Raw genomic sequence first — 15,776 nt, 5'->3', positions numbered from 1 at the left:
GAACCCTCTTACACTGTTGGTGGGAATGCAAGTTTGGTGCAGCCACTTTGGAAAACAGTGTGGAGATTCCTTAAGCCAGACTTTTTTAAGGTGATACTGATCAAGGGGCTCTATTTTTAATTATCTTTATTTGATTTGGACACATTTAATATTTTCATCATTTATGTCTTTTATACATATATGCTTTCCTAGGACATGAAAATCAAATTACCTTGTTATTTTGAAATATTTTGCTACTTTTATATATTATACTGGATGTTTTAAAGATATATAATGTTTATTTCTCAACTATTCATATATATTCCTCAAATTTTTCCAATTAAATAAGTGCATTGTATTTGTGCACTTATCTCATGAAACTTAGAGATGCACCCAAAGTTTTTATTAGTCTCATAGTATTGGATATTTACCTATGAGTCATTTAGCAATTGTCATAAAATACCATTTAACAAGCCATCCCTGGGTTTCATTGTTTACAACAGTCACATACTATCACATATCTCCATGGGAGCTGATGCTCAGAAGACAGGCAGGGTTTGGCTGGCTGGAGCTGCTGATCTTGACCGGCTCTGCCATGCCTCTGTTGCTTAGGTATGAGTCATCTGGTCAACCCAGGGTTCCACTGGGGTGTTTCAGCCCCACATCAAGTTCTCAGTCCCTTCCTGGAATCAGCAAGCTAGTCGCATGAGACTCTTCTCATGGCCGTGGGAGAGATGAACAATGTCGTGGGTGTGTGTTTCTACTGCAGCCTGCCATTCTCCACCCCTTCCTTGGTTTCGCACTCTGTCTCTCTCTTCTCGCAACAGCTAGAATGCCAACATTTTACTCTTCTGCTAAGTTGACAAATTTAAATAAAGAGCAGATAGCTTTTGGCCTAAGGATTTAAGTAACATTTTTTTGAAACCCACCCCCCAAAAGATTTACTGGGGTAACACTTAAACTTACTGCATTGTTTACAGTTTTGGCTCCACTCCTGTCACTTCAGAAATCATAGCCTGAGTGAATCTTAGTGTGTGCCAGCCAGCAAAGCAAGTTTCTGAAAGGAGATGAAACTCTGGGGCTTGCAGACCCTGCCCTACCCAAGTGATGTCCTTGTTGTCTTTGTTTTAACTTTATTTCTGGTGGATGCTAACTATAGCCAGTGTAGATGATGCCAAATCACTCTTCTTGAAATTGATTTCATACTTCAAAGAGCTGACTGGCATCACAGAGCCCTCTAATCTTCCCAAGCCCTTCTCCAGAGTGCCACGTGTATACAGTCCTTCTCCCGTAGTCAAGCATCTGTCTCCACCACTTAAACTTTATGCAATAAGACTTTAACAAGACTGGCCCATTGTCTGTTTTCACTGTTAGATGTTTTATGTAATTTAAGAAAATATATACACATGGATATATATATTTTTTAAAAAGATTCCCCATTTTTAGAGCTTTTACTAATAAACTATTACCCGACTAGAGGAATCGTTAAGAAATTGGCATCGATGGGTTGATTTTCTTCCATCACTTCATTATCTTGATGGGCTGAAAGTTCATCATTTGCTCGGCTGAGGTGAATGCAAGCTGGTGTTGCTATCAAACTATGAAACATGAGGACAACAGTTTTCACACAAAACTCTTTCAGAAGGTGACCCCTTAGTGAGGTCCTCTGACATTCAGTGGCCTTGTATCCCCAGTCACCCCCACTTTTGACTAATTACCCAGGCAGAGTTGCGTGGCTCAATGATATTTTTAAGAGCTTTTGCTCTACTGTGGAACACCAGTGCTGAAATACTAATTAATTTAGCCCTGCAGAAATACAGTAAGGGACCCTTTTGGCAGGTAATCAGTCCATTACACATTTTCTAGCTCCGGTGCTGATAAATATGTAACATTTTAAACCCAGATAAAAGATTCCAAATTCCTCATTTAAAAAGTTATTGTTTATGTCTCAGTCCAGACATCAGATCTGCACTGTAAGAGAAAGACATACAGTCCTGCTAGATGGAATAAATTGGAACTAGTGTTGATTGATATCTACCAATCCATTCAATCCTCGTTATAATTCCGTGTAGTACATGTGCTCCTGTTTTGTGTGTGTGTGGCTAAGATTGGAATTATTTGTCTAAAACCACACAACTAAAAGGAAGTAGCACTAGGTTTTCAATCAATTCTGCCTGACTCGGGAGTCTGTTCTTTCTGTTACACGCCGGTACTGCAGTGATGTTTGCTCTTAAAGTCCTTTATGATTAAACCAGGAAAACCTCACAGAATATGAATTTTTAATGACAAGATTTATGAGCTTCAACACTCTTATCTCAGCCTAAATTTTCTAGTTTTGCCCCCTATTCTCTTCTAGAACCATCTGTCACAGTCAAGCTACTTACTCCTTCTATATCAAATCCTCTGACCCACAGACCATTACATGGCATTTCCTTATGTTGCCACCTTCTGATCTACTGGGTGGTGGGAAGTCCATCCACTGCATCTCACCTCATCAACATCTTCTCTGATCGTCTCCTTCAAGGATGAGCCACACCATTTATCCAGGTCTCTTTGCTCCTGCTGTTGACAGAACGTGACTCACCTTGAAGACAGGGACCAGTTCTGAAAGACTTTTTTTGAAATTTCTCTTAATGCACACTACCTTGTCTTCACACACACGGTAAAAATAAACGTGCAATGGAAGGACTAAAGGGTCACTCGCATTCCCACACGTCACACCTTACAATTCAATTGAACGGTGACATCCTATCCTGCTTTATAATGCCGTAATGATAGTACAGTATGGTTATACTCTATTACAGTTGTGAGAAACAAATACACTTAAATATAGTATAATACATAATACTAGACTGACACACTATAATGGCATCGTGTTTTCATTTCAACCACTCTCCTGGGCCCTCTCTATTTACTACGTACAGTAAGTGGTCTTTGTGCATTACAGAGTCAGTCATCACGGCGACACTGTGATAAGTATTATTATCCCCATTTCACAGATGAGCAAGATTAACTGAAATTGTCACTGACACAGAGCTCCTAAGTGAAGGAGTAGGAATGTCTGATTCTAAAGCTTAAATTCTACTCCACTGAGCTTTCCTGCTTTCTGGAAAAGCAAATAGGTTCAGAGATGTTAAACACCAAAGAACCAATAGAAACGGTAGCAGTTTACTCCCAGATCCTTCAAAATCATTGTTCATTTTATTTTATCCAGGTTGCCTTTCCACCATGTATGTACTTGTAAGTCATTTAGATTTAAAGATGCTGGCTTTAATTATTACCAAAGGGAAATGGTTCCTAAGGGAGCAGAAATTTTTCCCTTTCCAACTTAGCTATCAGTATACTCAACAACTAAAGTGGTTTGGGCTAACATTGAAAATCTCCCTGTATAGTTCACTCACATGCTTGTATATCCTTATGTAGACCACAGCATCAGTCTTAGAGAAGCCAGATCATAGGCAATGTATAGTTCTGACATTTGAAACCTATATTTGCCCCTAAGCCAAAAAGAATGGATCTGCTATCATCAATCACTATTTTAATGGCTTACTTCCTGTTTGGAATTACAGTATAAAATGGTGTCAACTTGTCATTCTGACTTTGATTCCAGTTTTCAATCTTAGTTTTGGAAAGTTGCTTTGATGGAGGACTCAAACATTCAACTTATAGAAAGAAAAACCCATAATTTCTCTAATAAAACAACTTCATATGAATCACAGTCCTCGTAACGAACTTGCAGCCATGACACCTTGATCATAACTCAGAACATAGCCTAGGGCTTTCAAACTTCTTTAAGGTTTACTGTTTCTTCAAATATCTGCTCCCAAAAAAGCTGAGGGCCCTAAAAGGATCAGGATGGGGATGATCATTTAGGCAAGCAGGGAAGGTTTTTACGTACAGTTGGTCACTGCTGGTAATTAATGATTAATATGGGTATTAACTGTGTGGTAAACCTGTCTTGCTTTGTTAACAAGTGACAAATCTCTTTGATATAACATAGATGTGAAAAGTAGATTCCTGTTACGTCCATTACAACTTCCATGCTCCCCTTTATATCTGATTATAATCTTTTTGGTAACAATGATCTCACAGTACTTTGGGAATTATTTTTTATGTATTTCTTTGTAACGTTGTTTACTAAGGAGGTTTTAAATTGCACTGGCTTGTTTCTTATAGTGTTTTAGATGTGAATAAAGACCGTCTCTGTTCGGAGTGCTTTGTTCCTGTAAGCAGCTCCTAGGAAGTCAATGAGAGGGTGCAATGGCCACTGTTGATCCAGTAGCTGGACAACAGGGGACCCAGTATCTTTGCCATACCTGTAGCTTCCTTCATCTCATTGACATCACTACTCTGTTCACGACAGAGAGAAGTGAGTTTTGCCAGCCTTATCTCTATGTCAGCAAATCCAGCAAACTTCTGTTCTCTTTTATGACCAGAATCAAGTTTCTCAAACATCACTAGCTAAAATGTTGAGGGACAGTTTGCACAGGCATGGCGAAAATGATGATTTAATTCATTCAGATACATACTTAGGCTCTACCATGTGCCAGCCACAAGGCTATCTGCTAACTTACCTGGATGACCTGTGGAAGCTTTCTTCATTCTCTGGGTCCCAGTAGTGAAGGGGAGGGCTTGCCGATGGAGATCCTATAGAGGTTAAAGCAGGAGAATGATTTTTTCATGGCCGTGCATGAGCATCTAGAAGGACAATGAGAGTGTTAACTGGAGGATTTGACATGTGGCTTTAAGTACAAATCAGGAGTACAGGATAGACGACTAAGTTAACCCGATGACCCAAGATTTGTGTCCAATTTTCCTGCTGGAAAGCAAAACCACAAAATCAGCAATTTCAGATACAGATTTCAGACTTTATCTTAATTACTTTGACTCTCTAATTAACCTCACTATTATTATATATTGCTTAAATATTTATAAAGTAATATAGAAAACTCAGAACAAGCTAATGAAGTTACCAGAAGCATTATTAAACTATATTATGGATGTATGTTGGTGTCTCCTCAAAATTCACCTGTTGAAGCCCTAACCCCCAATGGAATGGTGTTAGCAGGTGAATCCTTGGGAGGTGATGAAGTCATGAGGGTGGGGCCCTAAGATAGCTTTAGTGCAGATACCTTGATCTCGGATGGCCAGCCGCCAGAACTGTAAGGAATAACATTCTGTTGTTTTAGGACATCCATCTATGATATTCTGTTATGGCAGCTTCTGCTGGCTAACATAGGCTCTGTTAGATGCTCTCTAAGAAGGCATGTAAAAAACCATTATGGTTTATCCTGGAGGTTTTTTTGTTGTGTTTGCTCTTGTTCTTTTAGTCAAGTGTTTAAAAAGCAAATATCTGTGACTTTACATATAATTGTGTAAAAGTGAAGCATCTGTTAGTTTGGGCTCTAACCTTCAAGCCTAATGAGAGAAAAGCTACTAGTTGAGGAAGCCAGCTGTGATGGCTGGGGCATGCTGGATGGACATAATGAAAGATGATACGAGTTTCAGGGAAAGTCCTGAATAAATTAGGAAGGGAGAATACATTTTTTAAAATAGTTTTATTTCATATATTAATTGTAGACTTATCTTTGAAAAAGAATCATTTATCATTCATTTGATCAATATTTATTAAACACCAGTTATGCACTGTTGCAATGCCTGGATAGATCACAAAATAAAATACAAATCTAGCTGAGGGAGACAGATGATAAATAATAAATATGGAAGTAAGTAAATTATGTAGTATGTTAGAAGTTAAAGGAAAAATGGTAAAGCATGATAAGGAGATTAATATTCATTGGTAGTGACGGTGTTGAAGAGATCGGTCTCATGAGAAGGTGAGACTTGAGCCAGGCCTTGAAAGGCAAAGAATCTGCCAGCTGGATATCCTGGGGGAAAGACACAGGACAAGGTGTAGTTAGCACAGACGGTATACAAGTTATTCTAACATGTTTATGCCACCTACAGTCTCGTGAGAAGACCACTAGAAATCTATAGAAAGCACAACAGTAACAAATTTAATTTTTGAAAATTTGAATTTGATTAAGAAAAGGAACAAAGTGTTAGTTAAAATAGATCTGAGATCTGCGAGTTGAATGTAAAATAATGTCTAAGAAACATGGTGCAAACATTTTAATTTCTGCTACAATCAGGTTCTAGACACATGAGAGAAATTGGTATATTGGTAACACTTGTGACCAATAATTCCTCTTCTCTGTTTGCCTTTCAGAACATATCCCATAGACATCACTGGTATTAAGACATTTGTTTAAGGCAGAATTGTAGAATTTTGGAGAAGAATCAGGTTCATTAGTTACACTTACTTTACAAGGACAGACTTGTTACCTTCTCTCATGAAGAACAGTCTAGTGGAGAAGACTGACATTATTCCTACAGTTTCTGTCCAAGCTGTAGAATTACAAGGTGTGACAGATATTGTAAAAGGAAAGAATAATTATTTGTAAAAGTGTATGGTGTTGAAGAAAACTCACCAAGACAGGAAATGCTTCCATGGATGTATATGTATCCTAAAGTCTGAAGGACGAGTGGGGAAAAACTAGCTAAGGGTTTTAGGACAGCACCTGCCGAGGCAAGAATGGCCCTACAGTGGAAGCGAGCATGGTGTGCCCAGGCGTGCACTAAGAAGGCCAGCGCTGCAGGAGTGAGGGGCGGGGAGCAGAGACACCAGGTGAGGCTAAAGAGCAAATAGGGGACAGAAGTGAGGAATTTTACTTTATTTTTCTCTGAAAGCAATGAAGAAACATGAAAGGTCATAAACAGTATCAGAGGTATCTTGAACATCTTTGGGACAGGTGTTCTGATTAGAAGTGAGGGACGTTTTGGGAAGGGTCGTGGATTAGGAACAGGGAAACTAGAGCTGAAGGCTCAAACTCAGGTAGCAGCGGAAGAAATCAAGAAAAGTTGATGGATCTGAGAGATGTATAGGAGAAAGAAATCAGGAGAGCTTTTATTCATGTGTTAAGCAAGGGAAAAAGAACAGCTTAGGATGATTCCAGGTTTCTAGCCTATGCAAAAGGATGAAGGGCAGTGCTATTATGAGGGATCTCCCATAGCTGATGGCAGTGGCCTTGACCAATTGGACTCAAAGACTTTCCAAACCTTGGAAACGCTTTACTGGGTGGAGAAGATGGTGAGCATATATGGCTATGTCTAAGAAACCTTGGGACCACACTCTGAGAGCAATTGCCTGAGCCACAGTGTGAAAGCTCACTGGGCAAGGGTCAGAGAAGTTCACAGAGAACAGATGGGTTTTGCTGAAACCCATCTGCACTGCCCGAAGTAGTCCAGTCCTCCATCTTCTTTCCACTCTAGACCTAGCCTTAAGCACTCCTTAGAGGACCAACTTCCTAGGAGACAGAGTGTGTCTTCAAAAAAATCCAGACCCTGAAGCCTGTGGAAGATTAGCAGAATCAACATGTACTTCTTTTGTAAGCATGTGTCTAAACACAAGTGGAAACCACTCTGGTGATTTTCTCCTCATTATCAGATGCTTGGACCAGTGATCTCTAGCTTTCTTTAATTAGGAAAAAGAAAGGGCTTTTAAATGTCCCATTAGTCTTCAGTTGAGGCAGGACACAACCCAAGTAAGTTCACTGGTTAGGCATTTGTGAGCTTGGAGGGTTGCAGAAAACCACGCACACTGATGCTGCTTGGGCAGGGTCTCAGGGACAGAGGACAGCTTGTCTCTGTTGTGAAATTGGTTTTTCCCTGTCAGTATGAAACAGCGCTGGTGGGAAAGCTCTTTCCCTTTCTCCTCTTGAGAAATGTGTTGGGAAGCCTGGATGTTACTGCCTGAGTATAAATTGCATTCTGAAAATGAGACAGGACAAATCAGATGATTCACCAAAATAACTTACTGCTGATAAGGATCTCATGGGACGAGCGCCTCTCCACCCCAGAGCTCAGTTGAGGGCAATCAGAAATGACAGAGATGGCACTCCCAGACAGGATGTGAGGGGCTGCACTTCTGACCCTCAGAAGTCAGCAAGGGAATCAGTTTCTGATTCATAAGATGAGGAAACATGGCCATCAATGCTTTAAGCTGGAGCAACAGGCATTACCTCATTGTATGAGCTTACAATTCCCCAAATAAGATGCTGAACATATGCGAAAGAAATGGCCAGGTTCCAGTTGTGGAAAACTGACCCAAAGCACCTGATTGAACAGTGATTCTTGGAAGAGGGCAACTGAGGAGAATATCCAGATTCTTGAATTTTCTGGAATATTGTGAGATGATGTCATCCACATGGAGCAACCTGGCATGAGGTGTCTGCAGAGGATAAATCCTCCCTTCTTTCCACCATCTTTGAAGGAAGAACGGCATTCCCAGGCAACTGCACCGCCCAGCTTTTACTTGGATTCTGTTAACAGTGTGACTGTAGGGAAGGCCAATCCTATCTTAGGGTGACCTTGAAGAGTCAACCTGTACTGGGAGGTCAGTGTCCCAAGTAGGACAATATTTAAGTCTTTCAACAATGCACCTGAGTGATCTCCTACTGCTGGGTGACTCTGACTTTGTCATTTTAGATCTGTTTCCACAGAAAATAAAGACTGAAATTTGTTTACAGGATTTTATCAGGAAGGACTCTTAGGAGTAATGTGTGAAGAAATCAATGAAGATTTGAGCAGAGAGAAAAATTGAACTGCAGGACAACCTCAAAGAGACCTCGACCAATCTGACCCATGCTCTGGAGCTCAAAACACACTTGAGTGTCCCTCACAGAAACTTACAGCCAGGGCCTTCCCGGGAAGGGCCTTGGTAGGGAGCGCTCAGCGGGCAGCAATCCTTCAGCTGGGAAGTGCCAACCTCAGACAAGGCAGATCTGGGAGGAATCTCTACTTGGTCTACTTGGGCCCAGTGAGCCAGGCCACACTTGTTAACACAAGGGTTCCTCTGAAGGGAAGTGAGGTCCTGTCACCAGTCATCCCAGAAAGAGGTTAATCTGGGAGAGACCAGGAGCTGCTTTTAAGGATGATGTATTGGTGGAGAGAGTTCAATTTATAACCACATCGCCGGTGTGAGCTGTACTCGAGATGTTATAAAAATGACACAGGTATCTCATGCAGAGCATGACTAGAGTCTATGTTGTCTGATTCTGATTTCAGCAATCAGACACAATTATTCTAGTATAAGAAATACACTGCTGTACAACAATTACATGATTAAAAGAATCACGGCGTTGATTATAGTACCATGGCTTTACTTCATGTGGGGAGCCCGGGAGCCACAGGGGCCAGAGGTAGAGGGCTGAGCACAGCCTTCAGGACAGGTGTGACCGCAGGTGCCTCCATAGCCTGTCCCATGAGCTTCTTATCTGAGACAGTGAAGGAAGCAAGAAGAGCACCATCTTGTAGAAACAAGATGGCGGCCACACATAGAAGTTCAAACTTTCTAGGACCCGTGCTAAAACCAGGAGGAAAAAAACCACCAGATGAAGTGAAGTTTATTTGGCTTCTTTGACTCAATATGTATTATCCTTCGATATGTAATGAAAATAAAGATTACTGATATATTTTACTTTTTCTTCATACTGTGTTTTCCAAACCCATGTGTATTTTACAATTCTAGCACTTTTCAGTTCCAACTAGCCACATTTCCACTCTGCCATTGCCACAGATGGCCAGGCGTGACCATAGTACAGTTTTAGCATTATGCCTGGTGCTTAATAACAATTAGCTGTTAGTATTTTTAATTTATTTTATGTTAGTTAGTATATCCTTGCCTGGGTTGATGTTTTAATAACTTTTTATGTCCTTGCAGTGTAAATACTATATATTTTAAAATTTCATCTGCCAACTTTTCCTCTGTGTAAACACACACATACGCACACATACATTTTAAATGAAAGGGATTTTTATTTGTTTATGTGTTAGTATTTACTTGAAGAGAGAATAAAATGGACTATATTTACATAAGCTAATTTGTCAGAATATCAATGTGGAATTTTCATCACCACTGTAACTATGGGTTAACAATTTAAAATTTGAGACTGTTCAGAAAAACTAGTGTTTCAGCTGGAGGGGGTTTTAGGTCCTCATTTTGAAGACATGAAGCTATTTGTATAGAGTAACTATAATTGGCTAAAATTTCAGTGGATAAATTTAGCATTTAGATGTTAGTTTGAAAGTGGTTTATCCTAGAGGAATTAAAAATGTGCTTCTGTTACTTTTGAAGGAAAATATCAGATAGGTTTTGTTTTTATTCCTCCCATATAGAGAGAAAATATTTTTTCTCATTGCAGGAGGTATTTTTGTCATTGTTAGAAGATCTGTAGCCACTGGTATTAGTCAAGGTAAATAAACACAGAGCTTTCTTTTCTTTTCTTTTTTCCCTTTTTCTTGTCTTTTTTACTGCCTCTTTTTACCAGTCAGGACCTGTCCAACCTAAATTCAGAGGGCTAGTAGAATGTCCAGGAGAATGTCATTTAACCTTATCTGAAGACTACTCAAGACCACTCAGCCTTAAAGTTTGGGAAACGCAAATGCTCTGCTTTGATGCATGCAAATGCAGCTTTCTTCCAGAGTAAAAAAAGGAAGGATGTTTGGGTACCATCAACAACAGTGTCTTATTGCCCACAATAGTATGGAAGAGTCCCACTGGGTCCCTGACTTGCCTGTCCTTCCTGTGACTGGACCAGTGGGCTCTTACTGCAGTTTGGGATTTGCAGTCGAATCAAGATCGCTGGATACTAATGTCTCAGTCAAACTAACATGTTTAATAATGAATGCTGGCACAGTAGAATGGTTATTGAGTTATTTCTAGCATTGGGTTATTAGAAATAGGATTGATCTAAATTTTCCTGTATGTCTTTTAATGAACAGAATACATACCTGTCAGGTATGTTCATAGGAATGGGATCGATGGGGTTTAAAACATGCATATGTGCAAATTTGAAATAATTTCCCAGGGTGGCTGTACCAATGACACTCTCACCAGCAAAGTGTGGGCATTCCTGTCGGTCCACACAACAATGTCTTGATGTGTTGTTCCCAGAATTATAGAGTGATACCTCTCAGTTTATTTTCAAAATTGTATAATTTTTAATAAAATTTTTCTCAAGGTACTCAGAGATTTGAAAGTTTATCTTTGAATTTCCTTCTACTTAACCCTATGCAATAACCATGTTATTAAATATTTTCCAGAGAAAGAAAATAATGTTGACACAGTGGGCAGAAGAACAAAGATTCAAACCCTCATCTTCTCTCCCTTTGTGAGGTGTTGGTTTCTCTGTTCCCCCATTCCTCCTAACATGTCCCAAGCTGGGGTTGTGCTATTTAAAGCAAGTGTGATGTATCTTTGGCTGCAGGCATGCGTGTATGTGTGTGTGCATGCATGTACGTGTGTGTGTGTGTGTGTGTGTGTGTCTGGGAACAGGGATGGTGTGGGAGTTCTTTGGGCTGTCGTAAAGGAAGTCTGAGATCAGGGTGCTAGTGTGTTTGGGTTGTGGTGATGGCCCGCCTTAGAGGTGCAGACAGCTGTCTTCTCTCTGGGTTCTCCCATGGTACAAGAGGCCGGGGATTCTCTGGAGTCTCTTTTATAGGAACACTAACCCCGTTCATGAGGACTCATGTTCTCATCACCTCCCAAAGTCCCTCTTCCTAACACCATAACCTTGGGGCTTAAGTTTCAACACATGAATGGGGTGGGGGGGACACAAACATTCAGTCCACAGCAGGAGGAGGGCAAGAACTTGAAGGCATAAGGCATGCATAAAAGTAAAAAGAACAGCCTATGTCAAGAAATGGTAAGAAAGGTGTTTCCTTAAGTTGTGCCAGACTCTCGGGTTCAGAACTATTCTGGCTTCTATGTGGCTTCGAACTATTTTTATCAGAAATACTACTGGCTCCAAGAAGTAATATAAAAACTTGTCATTTTCATAATCTTCTGGTTCTATTAAATTTACTTAGATATTTTCAAGTGATTCCACTTACTAGGAAAGTATTACTGTATATACTTTTATATGCTGAAATGAACTCAAGTACAATGCAAATTGTCTCCAACCGTAATGCCCGAGCCTTGGCTTATGTTCGAGCTTCTTCATCTCTAAACTGGGAATAAAAGCTCTTGCCTGTGTAACCAACCGTGTGATTGTGGGAATTAAAAGTCTCCGATGTGACAGGATGGTAGATTCTTCTCAGGGAGTTCATGAAATTTAAAACTGCAACCTCAAGACCGTCACCTTGAACAAGGAAGAAAAAAAAAAAAAATCAAAGGAGCTTCCCGGTGAATCTGGTGCGCCCATCTATTAGGGTATTTATTTGGCCTTTGGATTCCTAATTGTGTGTGCAAGACATGCAAAGACCTGACAGGAGTTTAAGGAAAAGCAATGAAGATGATGAAGGAGCTGTTTGCGCTGATTTATGAAGACATTTTAAATGAATGCAGTATGAATAACTCTCCTAAGTGACGACCGGGGAAAGACATAATAAATGTCCGCAAATATCTGTTGGGTGTGAACACTGCAAAGAGAGATAGATGAGGTGCAGAAGGCTCTGATAAGAAATAATGAGACAGAATCGGGAGAGTTTATACAAAAAAAAAAAAAAATTGTCATCCTTTTGTTCCCCTGAAAAGTGTCCATCAGTGAAAAATCTCGATACCGTGACTGGAAGGCCTCGGACTGCGGAGTCCAGGCTGAGGATGCACATTGTTACACACGAGTCCTGGTGAGCTGGGCAGGCTCCCAGTGCGGTTGCAGGGGACCAGAGCAGGAGTGCTCATCAGTGCGGTGCACTGTTCACCGCACCTCCTTCTACGTTCCTGGGAAGAAGTGGGGAGAAGGGCTCTGCTAGGTCAGCCGCTTCGTAGGAGGGGCTGTGTTGCGCACACTCACTTCTCCGACCCAGGGGCGCGAGGCACAGTCTTGAAAGGTCTACGTGTGTTGGCACACGGTGTGCTAACATCATGGTCTTTGTTTTCCCGACCCATGACGTCTCCCATCCTCCTTTGCACCCTGAGATCTGAGACCGTAAGACAGAAAACCAGGGAAGGGGGGGCAGACCCTGGCATGAGGTCCTCCTCCGTCCCACAAAGTACAGATTCTCCGTTCAAAAAGGGGAAGTCAGATGGCTCATGATTAACGAGCCCAGCTGAGGCAAATAACAATTAAGTCTTAATAAGGCCTTAACAATTAGCATTTTAACCATTATTGCATGGGAAGCGAAACATTAGATTAGTTATGCTTGTAGGAAGTCATCGGCTAAGAATCACTCCACTCATTTTTAAGTAATATAACTATGAGTCCGTTCGTTTCTAGCAAGACTTTCAACTGAGGCTCTAGGCTGAGCCCTTGCCACAGCCAAAAAAGGAGCCACGTTGCAGGCTGAGAAAGCGGAATTGTTGAAATGCAGCCTCGAGTTCATTTCTAAAATAAATGCATGAGGATTTAAAAAGAAAAGTCAAATGAGTAGCTTATGGGAGGGAAGGGTGCAGGCCTCATCAGGAACCCATTCCACATGTCGGGCAAGGAATGTGGGTAGACACCAGATGAAGTCACAATAATTTAGTCATCAGGCGTCACTGCCCGAGGGAGATTGTGAGCAAGTACGTACATAAGATACATCATTGATCTAAGGGTTTAAATGAGCCAGGATGAAAATGGGGACTCCCCAGTGAATGAGATAATCCCCGGCACACTGCAGAGGCCCTGGGTTTTATATTTTTGTATTTACCATTTTTATTATTAGTAATGTGTTTCTATTATTTTATCCTGCTGGTGGGGTCGTCGAATACGTACCGGTCAACACTTTCCTTTAACAGTCAGCTCTGCGACGGTGGCAGTAAGGTCTGTGAGACGGAATGAGGAGACCGTTAGAGGTGATCTCAAGCTGCGGTGGCCGAGGTATGTCCCCAGGACCCCGTCACGAGCCACCCACGACGCTTTCGGCTACAGCCCATCGACAACTCCCTTGCTCGGCTGCACATCTTCTTCCCGTCTCTCCCTGATTCTCTGCTGGCTTTGCGCATCCAGCAACGTCCGATTTGGCACCCTCGGATCAGAATCGACTTTCACGCCAATCAGCTTAAAGGAATACTGTGTCAATACGCCTCAGTTTATCTGCTAACAGTCACAAGGACAGGTTAGGAGATAAATACATTTTTTTTTTCAAATTAAAAATAAAAGATATTTTAGGATTTGTCGTGAAAACAGGAAAATCTAGGAAATCGCTCGTCCAGAGTTAATTCCAGGGACAAAGGCTTTAGGAAATTGAAAGGAAACAGGTTCTAACATGGACGACATGAAATAAAAGTGGAACAACGTTTAGCCGTTTTTCCGTCTGCCCGTAATTGATCCTCAGTGATCATCATAATGCTTAACGCTATTGGATACCAATTGCTCTAAAGTCCACATGACACTAATTTTGACCTTTTAAGTCAGGAAACATTTCCCCCTCATGCCAGAAGAATTCTAATTTCATTTGAAGTCTTGGAGCAGCATATGCGCTAATGCAGAAACTATCCTTTAATTTCCCATGACAATCTAATTAAAATGAATGACCTACAATTGAATTGAACCATATCTACCTTCCAGTGAGTGACGTGAAATCCTGCTCAGAGCTCTTGAACTGTAATTCAATATCTGGCTATATTTAGGTCTCTGGTGTGACTCTCATTCTGCGTACATGACTAAGTTTATGACGTTAATAAACAAAGAGCCTCTTGTTTCTATAGTAATAAGAGGGAAGAATTCATTTCTTAATGCCTTGAAAGTTACCATTCTGATGTCTGTGAGTCCTTATCCTCGTCCTTAAGTAGATGGATAATCGACTGGTTTGATCCTTCACATTATAAAATTTTCTGGACATAAGTTCTTTCTAGTAATGTTTCAAAGTACAGTGATCACAGAGATGTCAGGTTTACTGCAAAAGGAGAAGACATTCAGAAACACCATGCTTTTCCCCCGAAAAGTCTACGTTCCTGTTATCTTGATTTTTTCTTTTCTGTTCTCATCGCTTGGGTAACATTTGCCAAAAATCAAAGCACTTACAGTTCATAAATGCGCATGTGGAAACCTTTGCAGTTTACTAAAATATTAACATGTGGGTCGTTGGCTTTCAGGTCTTATTAATAATGAATAATCGGTTCTGTCTTACAAGGTGGTTTTTCTTTTTTTTTTCCTATTAACTTTGCCAGAGTCCTTTGGAGGAAAGAAGAAAAGGAGATGAATTTCAGTTTCTGAAAAACATGATTTATAAATGAGTATAAGCATTTGTCAGCAATTTTATAATCGGGAAAAATTTTCTGTACAAAGATACTTCACCACGCCAAGGAGAACACCTTCTTGGTTCTACCTCTTCTCAGGCTCTGTATCTTTACAAGAAGCATAGGACTGGCTTGTGGTATTTTGAGACTGATTTCATATGCATTTGCAGAGTAGCCATTGAAAACAGTCAGAAAATAGGGGCGCCTGGGGGGCACGGTCGATTGACTGTCTAACTCAGTGTCGGCTCAGGTTATGATCTCAGGGGTCCATGATCTCAGGGGTCCTCGATCTCAGGGCTGGCCGTTAGATTGAACCCCACATTACTCTCTGTGCTGGAGAGTTTCTCCCTCCCACTCCCACTGTCCCTCCCACTCCTCCTCTAAAATAAATATATAAGTAAAATCAAATAAATAATATGTAAATACTTATATATTTATATAAATATTTATATGAACTTATATATTCATATATAAATAAATAGAACTCTAAAATAAATATATAAATATATATTATATTATATTATATATAAATATATATTATATATTATATATAAATTATATATAAATATATATT

Source organism: Martes martes (assembly GCF_963455335.1).
Source record: "Martes martes genome assembly, chromosome: 8".
Lineage (NCBI taxonomy): Eukaryota > Metazoa > Chordata > Mammalia > Carnivora > Mustelidae > Martes > Martes martes.
This window is presented reverse-complemented; position numbering follows the sequence as displayed.